Source organism: Mauremys reevesii, linkage group 4, assembly GCF_016161935.1.
Source record: "Mauremys reevesii isolate NIE-2019 linkage group 4, ASM1616193v1, whole genome shotgun sequence".
Taxonomy (NCBI): domain Eukaryota; kingdom Metazoa; phylum Chordata; order Testudines; family Geoemydidae; genus Mauremys; species Mauremys reevesii.
The window spans coordinates 128656695-128673951 of record NC_052626.1 but is presented as its reverse complement, the minus strand read 5'-3'; the positions used below and the strand labels follow the sequence as shown (position 1 = coordinate 128673951).

The window sequence follows — 17257 nt, the reverse complement described above, 5'->3', positions numbered from 1 at the left end:
CTCCTTTCCTTCACCTGGGGCTCCCAGCCTATTAGGGCACCTCTACCAGTCATCTAGGCTCTGGAGCTTGGAACACTCCACCCACAGAGTCACAATGGTTAAACACCACTGGTGGTGAAACTGGAGGCAGAGGTAGCCAGCCCCCATGGGGCGTAGAGACACCTCATTAAGGTAAGGGGGGGGTGAGACTGGGGAAAGAGGCTGTGTGAGAGTGTGCTAGCATCTGGGAACAATTGTACCACAAGGATTGCAGCTTGGCATGATACACTAGGGCTAATCATTAGCCTTCCAGATGGGCTTACAGCAGCTATGCCAGAGCTGAATGCCTCTGGGCAAGTTTGACACTGGTGTATGTGTTGGCCGTTTGGGGCAGGATGGATCTGGATCTGGTGCGTGTCTACACTTAGAGGCGTGGGGAGGCGGAGGCATGGAATCCAGATTTACTACATGGCTGCACTGTGGAGAGGGATGCATCGGGACCAGGTGTGTGGCTGCATTGTGTGGAGTGGTGAATCCAGATCTGGACCCAGGTGCATGGCTGCACTGTGGGGAGAGGGTGGGTCCAGCCCTGGTGCCAGTCTATTCTATGGGGAGGCGTGAAGCTGCTTCAGGACCCAGGTTGTGTCTGCATTTGGTGGCGCAGACCCATCTCTGCTCATGTGGCAGGTGTCATTAGAGCAGCTAGTCAACGTTCTGTGTGACCCAGCCCTTTACTATTCCACCCCGGTCCACCGGGTCCTGTTCATGTGACTCCACTGATGCCTGCAGCAGTGAAACTGACCCTCCTCCTAGTGCTCCCCCGTCACCAGGCCCCCTGGTCCCAGCACTCCTGGCTGCACAGCACTGAGGCTTGGCCAGTTTTCCTACCAGCAGGCTGCTCAGACGCTCATCCACATGTGACTCTTGGCATCTCTGAGCTCAGTCCAGTGTGCTGCTTATTAAACCCAGCACCAAACAATCCCTCCCCTGAAATGCTCTCAGTGGTCAGGAAGCAGCCAGAGAAATGGAGGATACAGCATGCAAGAGTGTGTGCTTAGACCAGCATTTCTCAAATGCAGCCACTGCGGCTTTTCTTGCAGTCACAGCCTCCTGGGCGGTGATTTGCGGGAGGGAGCAGTTGCCCTTCCCCAGGGGCCACCAGCAGTGGTTAGACCCTGCCCCCCTCTGGAGATGCACAAGCTGGAGGAGCAGGCAGCCAGTGAGTTCCCCACCTTCCCGGGGGCAGTGGGGTCGGGCTTCAGCCCTGGGGTGGCGGGTGGCAGACTCTAGCCATGGAGCTTCAGGCTCCATCCCCAGGCCCTGTCCCCTGGCGTGGGGCTTTGAGCTCCGTTCCCTGGGCCCCGCTGCCTCTGTACTCACCTCCCTATCCAGGGCTTAATTTGCCCCCGGGCTTGCCAGGGCTGAGTAAGTCTGCTGTGAAAAGTGATATTTGTCTGTTTGTTAATATCACTTTTCACAGCACACTTAGTAGCTAGCAAGTCGAAAAAAAACAAGAAAAAAGAAAGAACAGTCAACGCACCTTATTTGTGTTTCTATTCTGTTTAGGTGCAGTAAAGAATAAAGACAACGGTACATTATTTTTATTATTGAGTGTGCAAAACAACCAAAACTCTACATAGATTAAACTGCAATGATTGGGACGTGTATCTGTGCATATTTATTTGTTTTTCCTAAAGTTAATTAAATATTTTAGGCAAAACTGTCAGAGCAGCCACCAGCAAGAGTTGGTAGCCGCACTCTGAGGCCACCAAACATTTTGTTGTGAGAACCCCTGTCTTGGACTGCCAGAGTAAAGGCTGTGGCTGCAGGAGAGAGATGGAAACTAAAGATTGGACCCAAGGCCCAGAGCCAATGTTGGATGGAAGGTCTTTGTATCTCAGGCAATGGGGAGTAAAGTCCTATCTCTGTCACAGAGTCTCTGTATGGCCTTGGGTAAGTCACTTAATCTCTCTGTGCCTCAGTTCTCCATCTGTCAAAGAGGGATATTACTCCATCTGTGGTCTACTTGTAAGGACGGGGACTGCGTCTTACTGTGTGTCTGTACAGCACTGAGCACAATTGGGCCCTGAGTGTGGCTCGGATTTCTTTATGCTAGTGTAACATGAAGTCAGAAATAATCCTAACAAGCCCAGACACAAACTCCCTCATTTCCAGGGGAGGAGTTTGAGGTTCAGGTCTGGATGGAAAGTCTGTAGCCTGGGGGCCTCCTGTGTAGCTAAAGCAAGTGGAGAGTGAACCTCGACCAGTTCAGAGCTCTGGGTGCTTCTCTGGACTAGTCGGTGTTCTTGCGTTTGCAGATCTGGGTGGCAGATCCTGCAGTTTGCATGTGGAAATGTGACAGCAATGACAGTGCTGGGCCTGCACCCTGCTGCTGGGGAGCCAGAAAAACAAATGGGAGCATTTGGATCTGAGCACATACAGACACACAGTAAGATGCAGTCCCTGCCCCTAACTATAGGGGCTTTCAGCTGGTGGAGGGGCCTCATTCAATTCCCTACTCTGGCTGGCTAAGATAACAGCTGTCACACTAGGGGAGCCTAACTCTGCATCTTGCCAGCTAGGGCTGAGAGCAGCTCCTTTTGGGGCCAGACAATGCTGCTCCAAGCAACTGCTCCAGGTGGGTCGATGCTCCAGAACAGGGCCAGAAACTGAGTGCCTGGGGGGCTGGGGAAACAAGCCCCGAATTAATCACTAAGGGCTGGAGCACCACAATTTTAACTTCCTTTGCTGGGGAACTCAACAGCTAGGACTCCGAATACACAGTGAGTGGGGGGAGGTGGATCTGTGAGGCAAGAAGGTGGAATTTTACTTGGTTGATCTTCAGAGCAGAACGGCACACTGAGCGCTCTGGGGAGGCTAGTGTGTTGGGACAGTGTGTACAGGAAAGGGTTAACAGAAGGGCCTGCGTCGGAGCTCAGCTGCAGAAACCACCCCAATCATGGAGGACAGGTGCCCCAGCTGGGGCTAATTAGTAACAGGCCATAAAGCAGGAAGCTGGGAGGGTTTCTGGTTTTCTCTAGGGGGAGAAAGGCAGGACCTGTTCTCAGAACCAACAAGCTGCTGTGTATCACATTGGACTGCTGAGTCTGGTGTGTGCCTGGGAAGGTAGGAAAAAGGAGCATAATCCTTAGCCACCTAATTATCCACCTCCAAAGGTTTTTCTGTGTGCCACTCCTGGCTGTGAAGGGCTGTTTATTTTTACTTCCATGATGCCAGCAGTCTGTGCTGGACTTGTATACCAAGGATGCTACTTGTTCTCCAGGCTGGGTGTGGCTGTACATTGCAGAGAGGGTGAGAAACTGTCTCCTTGCCCTTAAACCACTATTGCCCCAGGATGGTGTTGGGAGGACTGAAAGCTGCTTCCATCTGATGGGTGGTGCATGTGTCTGCCGAGTTGGGTGGGCCTTTGCCAGGTTCCTAGTGGAGAAGTGGCTGCAGCACCAAAAATGAGTTATTAATTGTAGTCTGTGCTCCTGTTGGCAGCTGCAGGAGGCAGGCTGAGGACTGAATGGGCTGTGGAGACTTATTGCTAACTGCCGGCTCCCTGCATTGTGGCTCTTGCTGCAGTCTTGGCAGCTCTGGCAGTTAGGCTGTCCCCACTTGGGCCAGTGACAGGTTTGCTCATTAGACTTGGCTTTTCCATTAATACCCCTCTGATGCTGTCCCCGTCTCTCTCCTTCCTCTGCTGCTTGCTCCCTCATCTCGGCGCAGCCAGTGTTCTTGTGCTGCCAGAGACACCTCTGGCCCATCCAGCGAGCTGGCTGCTGTAGGGCTGTGGGAGAACTCAGGTGAGACCAGGGCAGCCCAACATCCCCTGGCGGCTGGACAGGCTGTGAGCAAAGCACAAGACTGGAGGTTAGGAAGGGAACAGCATTGCCTCAAATGGCTGCTGGAGGAGTAGGGAGGTGGCTGGTATGATGGGGTGGGGGGGAGGCAGCAGGGGAATGGATGTTTGTAGCTTGGGGGCTCCATGGGTTAATTTGCTGCCTTTCTTCCTCTGGCGCTGATTGTATCTCTGCCCCTCAGGGATCTCACTCACGAAAGCCAATTTGCCTTGATCTTAATCCTACATGCCGCTCACTGCTGTTAATTTAACAGCCCTCTCTGCAAGATGTAGGCACTGTGATGGGAGGGTCTGCTCCTGCATCCCAGCAGGGAGCGCCATGCAGCAATGGGTCCTGGGAGTGCTGCCTTCGCTGAGCAGCCCCAGCAGGGGCAAAGGGGGGCTGGGAGTGCTTTCCAAAGTGCTGTTTAATGAGTCCAGTGCAGCCCATGCAAGTCCCCAGTGTCCATGCCCCCAACATGGTTCACTAGTGTCAAAGTTAGACTCAGGACTCAGTTTGTCAGACCACTCTGTTTTATTAGCACAGCGCTCTGCTAATAACACCCAGATAATGTGAGCCCCATGCAAGACACAAACTATCTTATTTATACAGATAAAAGGGTGAGAACTTAACAAGATAACAAAGGAAGCAGAATCAGATAAGTTTACCTGGGCTAGGCATGCAGATCTTATTTCCTTACTAACTATTACCCATCTTCTGTTAATGTTTCGCCATTAGCACCATTGTTTATGCCTAATGTTTCTTTTCCTGGTGCCTGTATTTCAACATTTCTTATTTCTGCTTAAAGGTACATACAACATTTCTTTAATCCATTCTTATTTTTACAATATAATTCATTCTACTTTCACACTAGCAATCCTCTGCCACTGGTACAGCTACTGAATGTGGCTCAGAACTGCAATACTGGGACAGACAGGGCAGGACTGGGGAGCATCAGCACTGCTACGTGGGGGTCCAGGACAGTAATGGTATGGAGGGTCAGGGCAGGATTGAGGGGCCCTGGCAGAGCTGCGTGGGGGAGCCCAGGACAGGAATAGCGGGGGGCTGCAGGTCAGCGTCAAACTCAGGTGTGCGTTTCACTTCTCCTCCCTCATCTCCAGCAGTGCCTTGACTTGCTTGGTTGAACTTTGCTTTACTCCTCACGAGAACACGTTCAAGAGCTTTGCTAGGACTGCATAGAAAGTGCCTGTTTTTGCATGAGAGTCTGACTGTCCTGGCTCTCGTGCTCTGCAGCCAGCCAAGTGCGCCTGTCATGGAAGGCTGGCTGGGAAAGACCTCCTGCTTAAATGGCTTTCCAGCCTGCCTGAAAGTGTTGGTGGCTGGCTGGAGCCAAGGCCCCTGCTGGGTGGGGATGTCTGGAGTCCCATGGCAGCCTTTTGTTGTTTCTGAGAGGGGATCAGGCCAGAGATCGATCTGAGCTCAAGGCCCTGAGCATGGTGATTGGTGCAAGGTTATATCTGGCTGAACTGGGCCTGTCTGGTTTCTGCCTTGCTGTGTGCTCATGTTGTGTTGCCAGCCTTTCCAGACTCCTGTACCCCTTTCAGGAGGCTGATTTCTTTTGTACCCCAAGTTCCACCTCACTTTAAAACTACTTGCTTACAAAATTGAACATAAAAATACAGAAGTATCTCAGCCACCAGTACTGGAAAAAGTGCTGCCTTTCTCATTTTTACCATACAATTCTAAAATACATCAATTGAAATATAAATATTGTACTGACATTTCAGTGTGTAGTATACAGAGCAGTATAAACAAGCAAAGTCTGTACTGACTTTGCTAGTGCTTTTTATGTAGCCTGCTATCCAATTGGGCAAATATCTAGATAAGATGATGTGCCCCCAGGGGTATGCAGAAGTCTTCCGGGGGTGCATGTACCCCTGGCTGAGAGCTACTGCTCTAACCTGTGTTCAGTTGTTGGTGGCTACAGGTTGGTCTTTGCCTCAATGGTCCCCTCTGCTGCTCCTGACCTGTCACCACCCTCAGCTGTCTGTGCACAGAAAATGAACTAATCAGCCTATATGCACAGTGGCACCCCCCCATGGGGTCCACTCCTGTCTCCATGTGCACACATCAGGCACCTTATGTGCACATGGCCTGTAGTTACCTTCCCCTTCTCCCAAGGGGATGGGATTTGGAGGAGATAGAGGGAGCTGTATTTAAGAACAAGCTTCTCATCCCCATTTTTGTCCCAAGCTAGGCATCGCAGAGGCTTCGCTGGCTGCAGTTAAGAAGTGGGGTGGCTGGGAGCAGACATGCTGTTCTCCTTGGTTGTCTGGGAGTGGAGAGGAAAGGAGAGCTCTGTTCTGCTAGCTCTGCATGCAAAGGCAGGCTGGCTATGGGGAAGGCAATCAATCAATAGCAGAAAAAGCAAATGCTCTTTGCTAGCAAGGAGAGGACAGAGCGGGGCCTGAAGACAGGAGTTAAAAAAATAAAATAGAAAGCCTGAAATCTTGATAAAATCACACTTGTCGAAGGAGCTTCCTGGGAGGGAAAAAAATGACTCCATCCCTCCACATTCATCATCTTCTGATGGGATGTGAAACACCAGCTAGTTCAGGAGATTCACATAAACCGTAGCCTGCTTCTGATACTGTTTGGCGCTGTTACCACTGTGCTATCTTTACAGCAATTTTCTATCTTCAGTAGTAATAGGAGCTACTGAGCCCATCTGAATTACAGCAGCCACTTCTTTCCAGCATTGTTAGTGGTATGGGATGCCAGGCTCTTGCTGGAGAGCCCTTGACTAGGGAATTATGTGCATGGCTGCTAGTTGGGGCCAGTTGCTTTGAGTGTTCCCTAGTCATGCTCCTGTCACTGATGGAGCATCTTTCCTTCTAAAGCATCCAAGACCATCTTTGCCAGCACTGTACTGCAGCCACCTCTGAAATGCACCGAGCCAGCTGTGTAATGGTGTATAGCAGCATAGGGCAGCAAAGCTGAAGCCTGTGTTCAACTGAATCATAGGGAATGGGAAGGAGATAGTTACCCCAACTGGAATTTGACGCTAGTGTCCCTGTGCATATTGCAAAAAAGTATCATGGGACCTTTAGCAAGATCCTCTTAGCTCATCTCAAAGGCTGTTCTCCCTAGCCTCAGGCTGGGGAGGACTGACCTACAAGGAAACATGCCACCTACTGAATCATCAGTGTTACAACTTCTAGCCAATAGACTTTCTAAGTAGCTCTCCTATCCAAGGAGTGGTGGTTCCTCTGAAGAGAAGCAGAGCTGGTTTATACTAGGACAGCTGCAGAACTCCGGTGGCTGCCTGAAGAGTTGCTCAAGAGTTGAGTTTAGCTGCATTGTCTAACTCAGTCAACTGCCTCCTGCAAAAGCCCCATCCACATCTTCCAGGTGGCAAAGATGCAGGAGAAATTAATACTGGGAAGATAAGACCAAGGAAAACCTAGGTGCTATAGGAAGTCCTGTCAGTAGGTGGTGCTCATTCCTCTGTCAGTATCAAGCCACTGCCCCAGCACTGCTGCAGGTACCATCTATTGGAGACCATGTGAAACTGGGGTCCTGGTTGGACATGGGAAAGATCCCATGATGCATTTCACAAAAGTACTGTTAGCCTCAAGGTCCTGGCCAAATGCTAAATTGCTTGACTAACTTCTCTGTAGTCTTTCAAATGAATATTGGATTCAAATCCTCTGTTAAGCCTTGACTAAACCCCAAAGCCACACTAATTTAACTAAATCTGTTTAAAAATCAGCAGCCTCTTGTGTGCGAAAACTTATTTTGGTTTAAGGGTGCCTTATTGATTGATTCTTTGTAGGCTTAAGCTAAAACTGATATGAAGGCACTCTAAACAGATGTGTACCCACAAAGAGGTTCATGCTGATATTGTTAAATTGGTTTCTAAACAGATATAATAAAAATGGGACCAATTTAATTAAGTGTAGATAAAGTCTTAAATTTCTGCTTTGTTGCTGTGTGCCGTTAAATGGATGTAGCATTTAGGATTGAGGGCAATTTGTCAGTTGCCTAGTAAATGTGCTGAAAAACAACTATTTGTGAAATCTTCACAATTTTGTTCAGAAATTTAGGTAATTTAATATTTTTTTTTCAGAAAAGGGTAAAACACCCACCCAGAACCTTAAATGAAACACCACAAACAATGCTGCAGGTTGAACAATGCCTTATTCTATCAGAAATACATTTGTTTCTTCATCTTGTGTTGTGAAGAAACTGGAAAACTTCATTTCTAGTTTGAAATGAACCAGAAAAAGTTCAATATATTTTTGGTTCTGCCACCCGCCCTCCCCCTGCCCGCCACAAAAAAGTGTGCTCATCTCTTGGTGCATTTTACCCCAGAACTGTCTACATCACCAGTGCCACTGAGAATGACTTGTTAACTTTGCATGGCATTGCAGGATGAAGTGCTGGTAAAATGTAGACATTTGTTTGATTTGAAACATACCTGAAAGAGGGAGGTCTGTCTACAAGCATGGAGATGGAGGCAGAATGAGAGATCTAACAGGTGCTGTAGCTCATCTTTGTAGAGAGGTTACAGCTGCTTCTGAGGCTGGGATCTCAGTAACAGGTTAGCATCTATGAGGATCTAGATTGTTCTGCCAAATGCTTTTGAGCTCAGTTGTGCTGGTGGTTAAGCAAAATGAGGGAGATGCAATGGTTCTTTGAACTGAAAAAACCCCTCTTGGGAATTGCTAGTTTTTAATACTTCGTATTTTTAAACTGTTTCCCACTATCTTGAGAGATCTGCAATTTTTTCCTCCCCTTTCATGCAATCGGATGGCCTTGGCTTGTTGTTCTGAAAGGGTCAGTGAATTAAAACTAAAATAAATGCCAGAGTCCCTTAAACATCTGTGTTTTTGTTTTGAAACCTGAAAGCTTAGGGAGGGGGAAGAGACTGGAAGCTTCTGGCTTTGCATAGTTCTGTTGTGATCCTGCATTAGAGGGATGCTTAAGGGGAGAAGAGTTACTGCTGGGGGTTGTTTTAGTCTCGCTGTCCAGATTGGGCTAGATTAGCATTAGAAGCTGCAGGTTTTTGTTGGTGCCTTGCAGGAAAAGGGTGGGATGGGGAGAAAGCCTTGGGTTCTGTAATGAATAAAGATGCTACTTGAGACTCTCTTAAAGGAGATCTTAAGGCTGCCAGAAAAGGTGTCTTCAGGCTAAGTGGAAGTTAATGTAACTGGACAGACTGTGGGAAGTAGCAGAACAGGTAGAGGATAGGCAGGAAGGAGGAAATCCAGAGGGAGATTGGAATCCCACTGGCACTGGGGAGTGAGTGGTTTGGGTTTTTTTGGAGGGGGCGTGGGGAACAATAGGGAACACGGTTTTCATGGGGGAAAACACCACAAACTTGGACAGAACCTGATCCTTCCTGTTGAGTATTTTGCATTTACCTGACTACCAAATTGAGCAATTTCAGGGTGGAGTTGAGAACTAGAATCAAGCCATCCCCCCAAATACCCCAGTGAACCTGCAGTGGCAAGATTCACATGGTGGTGGTCATTAGCTTAACATGCTTTAACTGTGTGTGAGCAGGATTATTTTGGGAGGGCAGAGGCTGCACTCAGCCCTTAAACTCCCAAGTCCAAGGGCTTACATTGGGATACTGTCCCTTCCTACCTCGCCTCCTTTCAGCTCCCCATCCCCTGCTAGGGAAATACAGTAAAATAAGCCATTTGAGGGTGGAAAGTTCAGTGTCTCCCTGCTCTATTTATCTATTCTCATTCCCTTCTCTTATCCTACCAGTTTTCTCCCCTTGTCTCTGTCCTGTCTTTCTCCCCCCTCATCAATTCAGATTCCTTCTTCTCATTCCCCCTCAATCTTGCTTTCCCTTTCCTGGTCCCACTGCCCATATTTCATCTTCCCTGCCTCACTGTGTCTGTCTCCCCGCAACATACCTACCTGCTGTGCATTGAGCCCTCCTGCCACCTCCTTTCCCACTGCTGCTGTATAACAGGCCAACAGGGGCCTGGGTGCTGGCCTTCCCCATCAGCCACAATCCCTGTTCCTCTTGCTCTAGGGCTTTTCTGCAAGTGCCGCAAGTCCCTGCTCTTAGGGCTCCGCCTAGAGTGAAAGCAGAGGGCTGTAAGCATGGGGTGAGCAGAGCTGCTGTTTTAGGGATGCTGTTACTGGTCCAGCCATGCCTGGGATCCCCAAGGGCTAGAGATACTGGAATGGTAGAGAGAGTGTGAGTGTGTGTACACGCACACTCATCTATCAAACCCTGTGTGGAGAGGCAGCAATGCAGGGCCTATCATTAACTCTGCTCCGTGAAAGGCAAATTACAGACTTAGTGACACAATTAGGCCAACGCTATAGGAAATGGAAAAACCAAAATCATTTCTCTGAATTCTTTACCTCCCCCTTCTCCCTCTGCTTTAATACTACAGACTTGTGCAAAATTAGCTCCTGCTCCTCTCTGACAGGGGCTGATAGAAGCCGCTGGCGAGGGGCGGTGATGGAACAGTTGGTGACAGCGACAGCAAAATCATTATTCCATTAGTTGGCAAACCTGGGGAGGAGGACTGAAAGGAGCTGGGTCGGGCAGCTGTGGCAGGCGCAGGCTGCGTCCTAGCACTGCTGCCCATTGCTCCAGGGAGCTGCTGTTGCAGTTCTCCTGTCTGAGACTCCTCCAGGCAGGGCCAGATTTAGGGGCAGGCGATCACCTGCGGTGCCAGGCTTGGAGGGCACTGGACTCGGGGTGCTGTTTTTGTTAATGACAAAAGGGGAAAGAACATTCGAAGTGACGTGTTTCAGGTATTCCGTACATGGAGTCATTTCTCATTAGCCTCCTAGAATGTTTGTGGAATCTCATGGAACCTTCCAGACTTTGAGAGCTCCTGTACCTCAGAGCTCCTGGAACGTTGTCAGCCAGGCCCTCGTGGGTAGATGGGGGCAGGGTGTCGCTGGTCAGTGACATAGAAGAATGAACTGAAGTAAAGTGAGAGCCCAGCTGCAATATTGAGAAATGGGAGAAGCCATGCATGTGAATCGTGCATCAGCGTCGTGAAACGGGCTATGGATGCAATAAAAATAAGGTATTCAAAACTTTAACAAATAGGGGAGGGGGTGCCAAAGATGTCCCTCACCGGGGTGCCATTAGGTCTAGGGCTGGACCTGCCTCCAGGGGGCATTGCTGCTGACCCTGCTCTGGGTGGACTCCAAGGGGGAGACAGCCACCTCTCCTCTCCTGTGTGTGGCTCAGAGAGAAGGGGCATGGGTTGGGGCTGTAGGAGCAGATGAAGGGGTTTAGTCGTGCTGCTGCGACTGGAAAGGAATAGGAGTGATGTGGGAAATCCTCTGACTGCTCGACAGTCCTCTAGAGCAGGGGTGGGCAGACTACGGCTCGTGGGCCAGATCCGGGCCATGAGCTGGTTTAAGCTGGCCCGTGAGCTCCCACTGGGCAGCTGGGTTGGGGCCCGCACCACCTGGCTCCCGGAAGGTGTGGCATGGCCCCACTCTGAGGGTCAGGGGCTGCACCATGCATAGGAGCTGGAGAAGGGACATGGTACTGCTTCTGGGAGCCACTTGAGGTAAGCGCAGCTTGGAGCCTGCACTCCTGAGCCTCTCCCTATGCCTCAACCCCCTGCCCCAGCCCCGATCTCCCTCCCTTCTGCCCTCCGAACCCCTCGGTCCCAGCACAAAGCACCTTCCTGAACCCCCAACCCCACCCAGAGCCCACACCCCTAGCCAGAGCCACACACCCCTCTGCGCCCCTGCCCTGATCCCCCTCCTGCTCTCCAAACCCCTCGATCCCAGCATGGAGCACCCTCCTGCACCCCAAAACTCTCATCCCCAGCCCCACCCTAGAGCCTGCACCCCAGCTGGAACCCACACTCCTTCCTGCACCCCTGCCCCAGCCCTGATCCCCCTCTGTCCCAGCCTGGAGCACCCTCCTACACCCTGAACTCCCCATCCCTGTGGGGATGGAACACAGTAGAAGGGGACAGTGTAGGCATTCCCCTGTGCAAAGCACAAGTGGTGGGAAGCCCAGGAACCCAACAACCTGCCTTATGACAGGGGGTTAATATTCTTTATCCTCCTCTCCTGCCCTGCCTGGAGCTACAAATCAATAACCAGAGTGGCTGGAATAGTCAGGTCAGTCACAGGCTCCTTTGCTCCTAGCACAGCCAGAGGGCTGCTGGTTCTTGTGAGCTAGCATCTCTGGGAGGTTGGAAGGAGTGTCCATTCCCATCACACTCAGGGCTGGCTGTTCCTTTCCTTGTGCATGCTGAACTGTTTGCTCCTAGAAGAACTGGCTGTCTGGGTGATGGGAGGAGAGGATAAGCACACATGGACACAGATACCTGTAGGAATTTAGGGATGGTCTCTCAGAAGGGGGGAACTCTCTGGTTGCTTTCTGCTCCCCAAATGTGGCTAATACACAGCACTACTCGGCAGTATAGGTGGAACCAAGCCTCATGTCTGACTGTGTGTTTGCAAGGCTGCAGATGTACTCCAGAGCTTATTCCGAACATAATGATGTTAGGCTGAGATTTTGCAAGGGGCCTAGGGGCATCTGAAACCCAGAGTTGGGTGCCAAAATTCCTTTCAGCTCCTCTGGGGAAAACTCCATCCCTATTATAAGCTCTTCATGGCAGGGATTGTCTTTTCCCAGGTGTTTGTACAGTGCCTAGCACATTTAGAATGGGCCCTCGGGATGCCAGTGGAATAGTGTAACACTCTCCTGGTCCTAAATGGCGATGGTCCTTTTCTCCTGCTGCCTCAGTTGCTCAGTGACCCACCTTAACACCAGTGGGCCCTGGATTTTCTGTGCTCAGTCTCACCTGCTAAGGGCTGAGTGCAGAGCTGGATAAGGGCCCCTGTGAGTAGGCCTGGCTAGAAAACAGCATTTTTTTCCATTTCATGAGCATTTGAGGCTTTGAAATTCCTTTATTCCAAGGCACAAGGAAAATGAGACCTTTGGAAACAGTTCATGGCCAACTTTGAGAGAGCCCCTTGGGTGCTCCCCTGGGATGCTAGGGACCCAGGCTCAAGGCCCTGCTCTGTCTGGCTCTGGTGGATTTTTTTTATTTCAATGTCTGTATCTGAGAGGAAGCAGGTTAAAGAAATGCACATCGCCCTTAGTTTGGAAGGTGGGGCAGTCACGGAGAGGGGTGTCTTTAGTTCTTGTGGGAGCTCATTCCACAGTCTGGGACCAGCCCCTGAACTCCCTTACAGCAGCACTTTCCTTCATAAGAAGGAAGCTCATCTCTACCCTTCAGGCACAGTTCTTGACCAGAGCCTTCATCGGGGATCTCAGGGACTAGGCCAGGGAGCGCCTTGAAGATGAGGACTGAGGCCTTGAACTTGACACTCACCTGGGAAGCCAGTGCAGGGAGTAGAGGACAGGTCTGGTGTGCGCAGTTCACGGAGTTGCTGAGAAGATGGCTGTAGCATTCTGTACTAGCTGGAGTTTGCTAAGGGCTGAAGGCTTCCTGCCCAGGTGGGCTAAAGACCACAAACTAAGGAAAACTAACAAAAAGGCCCCTGTCTCACTGTGGGGACCTGGGCAGTTAATAACTTTAGCCCCATCGGCAGTGCAGAATGCAATATGTTAACCATGTTTGGGGGGTTGGACACCTGGCTGTAAACTGGTCCCTGTCACAGCTGGGTCTTGTAGTGTAAGCTGTGCATCAAGTTTCCTCTCTCCAAAGGAGAATGTATGATCTGCAGGTTGAGCCTGCTCTCTTGATAGAACAGTGCATGTGTGGCTTATGCACGAGGGTCTCTCCCCCGTCACCGCCGTTCTTGTGTATGACCGAACAAGTCAATGGCAGATTGTGTTAAAATCTCACTTCAGTGGCAAAAGCGGCAATTAGCATGTAATGAGGCTTCTTGCTTTTATTTTTAGGTAACCTCCGATTCCCTGACTGTAATTTAGTCCTCCATTGCTTGGGGATAATTAAAGTATGTCACTATAATTTACTTTTTTTAAAAGCCTGTAATTATGTTTTTATTGAGAGTAAAAAAAAATGGGGGGGGGGGAAATGAAAACAATGTTAGGGGAGGAGAAGACTCATGGTGGCTAAAGGGGGATTTCTTCTGGCTCTGCTACTCAAGGGGCCTTTCCAAGGAGCTGATGAGGTTAGGATCTGTGATGGGGAGAGAAACCTCCCCTAGGTTGGTTTGGCTAAACAGCCACAGCTTGGAGCTTGCATCTGCAGATGTGGATCATATGGACAGAGGGATTTAGCCTTGCCAATAGCTCCCTAATGTAGATGTCACATGTCTCCATGCTCTCGAAGATACTTACTTGACCCCCATCCCTGTAGCTTCTGAGGGTAACGACAGAAACACGATAATGTAAAAACTACTTGCTGTCTCTGCCTAGAAGGGACTTTTCTGTCAAATTCCCACTCCGTGGTGGTTAGATGTGTCCGTCTGTGTCCCGATCCAGTGGCAATGGGGTGTAAAGAATATGGAGTTGCTATATGACCTATTACAAAGATGGAAGCCATTTCCAAAACTGTCTGGCTTCATTGCTTCAAACCCTGGGTGACTGAGGGTGGCTGCATATAAGAGTTTGTTCAGGCCCTGTCTCAGTGGCTTCATTAAGACAAATGGGGTTCTGAAGCAAAAGGCTGGATTTCTGTTTTGCAAAGAATGCATGTAAACTGGAAACGGACACTGATGTGATGGAGAGCTACCGTCGGTGATACTGCTTGGGACTTGCAAATGATCAATGCAGAAGTTCCCCCTGCCTGACCCAAGTGGATAGATTATCCAACTCCACCCTAAGTTTTAGCTAAAGATATTGCTTGCCTGGGGTGGAGTACCTCAGGGTTGGTTAGTTACAGATCATTGCAGCTATCCAGTACAGTGGACCAGCTCAGTACAGCCAGTATCAACTTGTTCTGATGCTGGGTCTTAGCTTATTAATACCAGGCTCTGGCACAAAGCCTGCCATGTTGATGTGAGAATGCCAAGATGGAAGATACTTGTTTTCTTTCCTTGTGGGTCCTGGTGCTCCCCTCAATAAAGTCTCTTCCACAGATGTCAGATGTAGGTTTGGAAAGCTGCATGAATTCTGCCCCAAGAACAACCTTGGTTTCATACATGAAATACAGGGTGTGTTGGATCAAAGGAAGAGTCAGACTGGCAGATGCAGAGCTTGGTCTTAAGGGTTGTATCTTAACCCACCATGCAAAGCCATGTAGACAAGGGATACATAAATGGGGGGAATGGAATGCTCCCTCCTGACCAATGTAGGCTGCAGAGCATCTGTGGAACCTCTCCTTGTAGCTTCAGGCTCTAGTAGCATCTGCGGCTCCTGATGCAGGGTGTTTGGGAAGCAGCTCTGTCTAATTCTGAAGCCAGGGACTAGTTGCTCACACCCTACTCTCAGTAGTGCAATGCAGAGATCTGCTGTGATGCACTGCTCCATGACAGCTCAAGGGAAGCGGACTCCTGGTGTGGAACTGTTTGTGAGATCTCAACAATCCCATTTCAATGAGCTGCTCACCTGCAATTTACAGACTGGCAATCAGCTGCTGAATAATGTTGAGTAACAAATACATTTGAGGAAATTGTAATCGGCTCACTGGCAATTTGCAGCCAGAAACAGGCAAACCCCTGTTGAATCGCTTGTTACAAATTCTTCTTGCACTAGTTGAAATGTAGGAGGGATAGAGTGAAAACATTTTGTTTTAATTCATGAAATTAGTTGTTCAGAGCTGCAGAATTCAGAACGGTGCCCAGATTCATTCCTTGTCAGGCTGGGGAAGGTCCACCAGAGCCGTGGGACCAGTGACCAGCAGAGCGCCCCCCGCAGCATGCCGCCGTGCTTGGGGTGGCAAAATGTCTAGAGCCGCCCCTCATAGTTGTTGTGTTAGCCCGTGCTGGGTCCATGCCACTGAGTTTTTGCTGCTACTTTTAGCCAGGGTAACTAGATTAAAGCTAGCATGGGTGTGCCCCTTGGGTTACAATCACAGCTCTGATTGCAGTGTAAGCGGGCCCCCTGTTTGTACAGAGCCTAGCACAATGGGGGCCTGATCTTAGTTGGGGCCGACTGATGTTCTGACACACTAAGTTTGGACCCATCTTGTATTCAGATTTGGGTTTGTTAAAATGCAATTGCGACAATCCCTCAAGTGAGGCTCTGAATAAGGCCCAGTATCCTGGCAGGGGGTCACAGTAATGCAGTGTCACTGCACAATGTGTGCTCCCTGGGGGCTGAGTGGTCTCTGCTCTTCTGAATCATGAGCTGGTAGGAGCATTGCGTACCTGAGATGACAACTGTACACCCATGTCGCGGTGGATTACTTGCTTATGAGAACGTCACCCTGGCTTTGTATCAAACTCTGAATCCCCTGCATGGAAACCTCCCACCTCTTCTGCTGGGTGCCAGTCTTCCTTGATTACAAAGCCTTCCTTATCTTCATGGGAACAAAAGAAAGGAAAACACTAAAACCACACAGGAGCCCTTTTTTGGTGCTAGTTGCTATGGGAACCCCCCATAAGCTGGAAATACTGGAGTATGCAAATCAGTTCCTTAATTAGTTCTCCTCATTCCTTCATGCCTGGTGAGGTGATTTGATCATTAGATGAACATGCCATTTAATTATCCGAGGCTTAACCAAACACAAGCCAGGGTGACCTCTAGGAGGGCAGTGTGGGATGGGAGCTTGTGGGGGGGAAAAGAGAACTGAAGCTAATCTTTGTGTGGGTTAAAACTTTTGCTGGCAGCTTTCCAGAAGGCTGTGGTTTGAAGTGCCAGCTATGCTGCAGCTGTAACAGTCGAGGGGGTTGAGGCACTGGACTGGGATGTGGGAGATAGGCCGCAAATTCCCTGGGGAAGGCAAGTGGTGGCAGATGTTTAGCAGCTCAGCATCGGCAAGTGGGGCCAAAGGGTTTCAGAAGTGGATTGCCCCTCTGTGTGCTGAGCTAATCTGAAAATCTGGCCCTTGGTGTTTAGCATTTTTAAATTCTGGTCATCTTAGTTCACCACTGTACAATGGGGGTAGGGTGACCAGATGTTCCAATTTTATAGGGACAGCCCGATTTTTGGATCTTTTTCTTGTATAGACTCCTATTACCCTCCCACCTCTGGTCCTGATTTTTCACGTTTGCTGTCTGGTCACCCTAAATGGGGGGAGGGGTATTTCCCTTCCTGATGGAAGCACCTAGTCTGTACTATAGGGTTAACAATATTGACCTAATCTCACCGGGAGTTTGGCGCTGAGTCTCATTGTGATCTCAACCTCATGGAGATCCTTTGAGCCACAGACATGCCCAGTATTTTTATTAACCTTAATTTACATTCATGGGTGTACTTGGATGAAATCCAGCTGAGCAAACAATGCCACAATGGCTCTTAAATGATCTTCCTTCTCTCCCTGGGTGGGGCCAGTGCTTATGGACTATGATAGCCCTCAGCGGGACAATGTATGAGGTTCACAAGTGGCATGTCCAGCCTGTTTCAGTGGTAGGCCCTGTGC

At 49.7% G+C, this 17257-nt stretch overlaps 2 long non-coding RNA genes across 2 annotated transcripts in view; both read left to right on the top strand.

Annotated features, from left to right (window-relative positions):
* Window positions 1–1615, top strand: LOC120402960. The gene is made up of 3 exons (XR_005597387.1): window positions 1–171; window positions 374–483; window positions 1546–1615. It is a non-coding gene; the product is annotated as an uncharacterized LOC120402960 (long non-coding RNA).
* Window positions 1616–3019: 1404 nt separating this feature from the next.
* LOC120402959 overlaps window positions 3020–17257 on the top strand; it is a 222326-nt gene continuing 208088 nt past the window's right edge. Inside the window, exon 1 of the long non-coding RNA XR_005597385.1 lies at window positions 3020–3105. This is a non-coding gene — a long non-coding RNA (uncharacterized LOC120402959). The remainder of the gene's footprint in view (window positions 3106–17257) is intronic.